Below are 6,000 nucleotides of genomic sequence, written 5' to 3'. Positions count from 1 at the left end.
CTGCCATAGAGACACCTCCATCTCCCTTTCAGTCTGCCAAAGGTACATTTAACAACCATGTGGTATCAGCTTCACCTGTTGTTGAACTGCTCCTTACCTGTCCAGGTGCCCCATGTAAGGCTTCATGAGCAAGGGCTATAAGGGCTAAGTGACATCACCTAAGATTACTATGAACATATCCACACTGTAATTTTGTGGTCTGGAAAGAAAGTCCCAGCCTGTACAAACCACTTTCTGTACAAACCACTGTTTCTGAAGATGTGTGCATCATACACCTTTCCAGATCACCTCACATTTATGTCTCTGAAATGCACACAGTGATCCACAAGCCCCTGAAGCACCCCTTACAACTGAGGTACTCTGAGGCAAGATGGAGTGGCACTACAATAGTAATATTTGTGCCTTTGATTGCTCCAGTCCCTATGTCATCCATATTTCCCAGAGTCACAGTTCTACATAGCAAAATGCAATGTATTGACCTGCACACTTGCACACTTCCCCACTCCAAATTGATTTGCAACTGAACGGTACCAATCAGGAATTGCCAGCTTCCACAAAGTCTCAACATGTTTCTCTTCTGAGACAGCAGCTCTCATTCAGGTGTCCTTGCACCGCCATTCAGGGACCAACGCAAAACACAGCTCCGGGATGGTTGCTTTATGCATCCAAAAGTTATGTAGCCACTTCTCTTCATCCCACAGCTGCATGACAATGCGATCCCACCATTCAGTGATGGTTTCTCTAGCTCAAAAGCAATTCTCTATTCTGCACAGCTGTTCTGTGATAGCTTAGTGCAATCCCAATTTAGTGCTGTCCCTGTCACTTAAATTGTCATCCACGTCCAAGTTTTTGTGCTCTGCTATTAATTGCACAAGTAGCTCTGCTGCAGTGTGTGATATCTTAAGTACACTCAACACAGCATGGGAGAGAACTGTGGTTTCTTACGATTTCTCACAGCAGTGCTGGCATTCTCAGCAAGGACTGCCATCCAATCAGTGTGACAGTAAGCCAGAAGCCTAGGGAGGACTTGGAAGCACAGAGGTAAGTGACTGGATGTTTTCCACGTTCCCAAAATGCCTTGTACTATGCTGAGCACTCTCACAGTGCTTATTGACTGAAGGTGACACCAGGCACTGAGGGATGCATTCCCATGTTGCTTTGTTCTTTCTGTCAACAGAGAAGTAATAATGTGGTCATGAAATGTTGACAATAGATGACAGAAAAACAGGTTTGACGACTTTTCAGTTTTGATGACTTTTGAATGTCAACAACACTTTCATCACCAAACGTTTCTAGTGTAGACATAACCTTAGAAGTGCAGATCAGGTCCTATTCAAAAGGAAATATATGTGAACATGTATGATGCACAAGCCCCAGAAGGTTGCAGAGCAGACTGAGCTGTCCAAGTTGAGATATAATGTCAAAAACTAGAAGAGTGCTCAGTTCTGCACATAACATTTACAGAGATGGTCATGAGGTATTCATCTACCTAGTTCCCTGCTTCTCACACACGGCTTCTCTCTATTTTGTGTCCCTTCTTCATTCCTACAATAGACAACCAAAGTCCACTGATCCATGAGAAGGTGAGATATGAAGCCTAAGGCAGGGCTTATTAGAGCTTGTCAAACAATGAAAAAGCAGGTTTACAACTATATTTGTGAACAGTAACTTCAATGGGATGTTCTGGCATTTTGGAGGGGGTTGCAATCAGAATCATGTTCTTTCCTACTTACCTGCTTTATCAAAGCACGATTAGTCATGAAAATATTTTAGAATCCTCCAAATGTTACAAATTCATACAGGTAGAACATCACTCATTAACGATTCATCACTGACTATTTTAATCGGGCTATCAAGAAGCAGAAACAATTCCTTATGACCACACCACAAACTGCAAACCTCAAAAAGCTGTAGTGAGCAATTCACCCACCATTCAGCAATTTAAAATTCTTTAACAAAATTATTTAGCAAATAAAAAATATCATTTCAGAAACTTGGAATTGTTCATGGATGGTTCACAAGTTCCATAAAAAGCTTACATTCTGCTGATATTGGTTCAGCAGGGAAAAAACTATTTGACCAACTCTTCTTTTTGTTTTGGTTTTGGGGGTTTTTTTTGTTTTGTTTTGTTTTGTTTTGTTTTGTGTTGTTTTAAATATACATTATACTGAATTTTGAGGGGATTGTCTTCTATTTTAGATCATTTGACGTGATCTCCAGACGGGTGGGTCTATCTCTAGTGTATCCTCCCCCTTGGTGACACACATATTGGAAAAGCAATAGTCCATCTGAAAGGATCATTTCATAAGGCCTGATCCTGACATTGATGAAAACAGGAATAGAGTGACTCTACAGAAGTCAATGAAATGCATTGGTGTATGTGAGACTTATCATCTTCATAGTTCTCCCCTAAATGTTATCATTTCCTCAGGGAAATTAGTTTTGCTTTTTCTTTCCCCCCGAACAATAATGTGGCTGCCCATGTTATAGTGGCCATTGAAGTGGCGAGACCTCTGCAAATATGAGCCTTGTGTTATATTGTGGAGATGGAAAGACTATGTAGTTGAGAGTGAGCTCTTTCTGTAACTCTAGAAATTATGATGGACTTCCAATGTTATGATCAAGAAATTACAGGCCCTATCAAAGATTTTGTGTATGTGGATGGTGGGTGACTGTGGTAGGAAAAGGTGCTCCCGTCTTCCTCTGTTTATCCATTATGAACACTATTAGTAGGGGAGGACAGCTTTGGCTCAATGTAGGGTGACCAGATGTGCCAGTTTCATAGGAACAATTCCAATTTACAAAACTTTTTCTTCTTTCGGCACCTATCACCTCCACCCCATCCCAATTTGTCACACTTGCTATCTAGTCACCCCGGTCCAATAGGCCCTGACTGGGTTCCAAATGAGTGTTGTCGACTAATTAGCCTTAATGATCCACCTGTAAATTTACACCTGTAAATTCTCTTCCCTGGCTGGCTAACAGACATGTAACTGACCCCTGCATTAGAACATTTAAGAAAGCATGCAACATCTAAGAAATATTTTTCAAAATAGGGACAAGTCTGCACAGCTCTATAACTAAGAAAAATGTTGGTGCTACTGTAAGCCAGCACCTATAGAAACAATTTTGGGTTGGATAGAACTCCAAATTAGTCGTTTTTAGAGGTTTCTCCCTGGACTTTGCATGTTTGCCCATTAAATTTGTATGTGTGCACCTATATATTGAAAACGTGGTGAAAAGTATAATTTTTTTTAAGCTAAGAAATGTAAATGGGTGAAATTCCTTTCTTATGTTACAATGGGCCAAATTCATTGCTGGCAAAAGTGGGTGTAACTGCACAATGTTAATGGAGTTGTGTTTGCCTACAACATTGATTAATTTCAACATCCATCTTTAAATTACTCCGTGTCTTTGAATTTTGCAGGGCACTGATCTGAAATTAGTGCATATTTGTATGACAAATATAAGCTGCAAGATGAGCAAAACAGAGTGAATTAAGGACAGAGGGACAATTTAATTTTCAATTTTCTCATTTGATAATCAGTGCTAACATTTAAATATAGTGTAGTTAAAATGTGTGATGAAAATATGGCAGTTGACACAGTAGATTACAATGACGGAATATGTATTTTGGTCTGCATACTTTTCTGATAACAAAAATTATTTACCCATTAGATATCTATGGGCCTTTAGAGGGTTTTTTTTGGGGGGGGGGGGGTTGGTATAAATACATACACAGGCACCCTATAAAAGTGGATTTTGTCATAACAGTTCGAAACAAAAGCTGACTTTTGATGCTGATTTGGAGTTCTTGTGATTTGCCATTTGGCTATAGTGCCAACTGTAGACACCAAATCCAATTTTGTGAGACCTTTAATGGCCTTTCATGATATGTAAATTAGGCCTATTTTTTCCCTAAGTGCACTCTTTGATTCTAGATCATTAACTTGATATCAGGTTAATATAACTGCTGCCCATCCAAGCACACATTCTATGAATTTGAAAACCTTTCTGAAATATTGCTAATAAAAATGTATTGTGCTTATTAGAACTCTTTAATACCTAGTATTTAAGCTGCCCCCCCTCCCCCCGCCACTACCACAAGGATTATGGATGAATTATGTTCCAGATTCCCTATTTACAATCAAAGTTGTTATTTAGTTGTATAAATACAGTAGGTGTCTCACACCATTAACTCTCTACAGTATTTCACACCCATGTAAGTAAAAAACGGATCAGACCAAGTGTTTAGCAAGTTGGGGAGAGGGGAATCATTTCAATCATGTTTACAAGGCAAAAGAGTTAAAGCCCTGAAAATACATATTTTAAGATTAAAATGCTGCCATTCACTTAACTCCAATATATAGTCCAAAAATTCTGCTATAATAAGAATGGCTGCATATCCTTTTGATTTATGGGATATGTAGTAATAAAGTGAGTTGTAGATTGTGATGGTAATTGTGAAGAATAACTATGAATCTTAGGCACTAAGCAATAATTAGTATTAAAGAGGGCTTTGGCATGGTAGGTTTGTGAAGGAAGTTTTAAATTGCAGATAATTTTTGAAACAAAATAATAATAATCTGACCTGAAAATCCATAATTTTATTCACATTTACTGAAATAGTGCTGCTTTTAATTATGTTTTTTTTAAGTCCAGTTGCTGCTTGGAAAAGCTGTCTTGTATTTATAACAAGCTGTAGTAATAGCACTTTCTTTCCCCTTCAGTTTTATAACGTCAATTCAATTTTCAGGGCTACATGAAAGGAATGATATATATTTGTAAATTGGTATTTCTTGTATCTTTTTTATGGTGCTTAAAAGCACAATTGTGGTTAGGAGGACTCTATTAAATTTACTCAAAATATAAGTGATATAGGAGAAAATTTCAAGTGTTTATGTGTTTTTAGATATGTATAGTTGCTTTGTTGGAATCTTTCATATATTAATTTGTGTTTGTGTGCAGCAAATGTTTAATTTGCAAAGCAGCAAATGTTTAAATTAGCTTAACTGAACTGAACAAATACTGCTTCCTGCTGGGTGCTGGAAAGCATTTATGGAACACAACCTGGAGGGCAGCTGCTCTTTTCTGTTAGTCCTGAAAATCATTACATTTCAGCAGCTATGTGACATACGGTAGGAAATTTTGTTTTAGGGCTGCATTCAGTGCTGAAAAGTATAATAATAAGGATTTTTTTTTTTTTTTGGAAACACACATGAGTTGGACTTTGTTGTGAAACTTAGATGTGTTTTTTTAAGGAAAACTCTTTTGGGAACCAATAACTTTTAACACACTCTTTAGTTTAACTAATTGGAGCTTGGACCAGATGGCCCATGTGGTTTCTTCTAATCCTATGATTCCATGTTGTTGCAGCAGGGCAGGTATACCCAGTCACCACTTTGGGGCATGATGGCCCTGCAGCCAAGTCCAAAATAATTGCCCTGCTCCTCAGGGTGGTATTACCTAATGGTCAGAGTCAGAGGGGGCTGTCCTTAGATTCAGGGTCTAGGTTTATGAGGGTGGTCCTGTAGCTCCGACTAGAGTCAATAGAACTGCCCTTCTGCACAGGACAGTTGCACTCAGCGGTTGAGCAGTATGGCCTAGTGGCCAGAGAGGTGTGGACCACTACCCTGGGGAGGGTTGACAGTGAAAATAGAGATTCTGGGTCCTCACTGCTCCATTGGGTTCCAGCCCAGGGTCCTATCAGAAATGAGCATATCTGCCACTCAGTTAACTGATTAGCTCCCTTTTATACTATGGTTCCAGTTGAAACATGCTCAGAAGTGGGGAGGGAGCATGGTATCCTCAATGCATATCATGGGATTAACCACCGCTGGCTCAGTGTGGGACAGGTAAATGCCATCACAGCTGTTTGTGTACACTTGAACAGTTAAAGTCTTCACTGAAGCTTTAACTATTTCCTTTTATTTGTGTGTAACACAGAATGTCTTTAGTTAAAAGAGAAGATCAATCAGTAACCTTATCATATGCACTTGG

The sequence above is a fragment of the Pelodiscus sinensis genome, chromosome 3, assembly GCF_049634645.1.
Source record: "Pelodiscus sinensis isolate JC-2024 chromosome 3, ASM4963464v1, whole genome shotgun sequence".
NCBI classification, from domain to species: Eukaryota; Metazoa; Chordata; order Testudines; family Trionychidae; genus Pelodiscus; species Pelodiscus sinensis.
The sequence above is the reverse complement of the archived record's forward strand: the minus strand, read 5'-3'. Positions refer to the sequence as shown.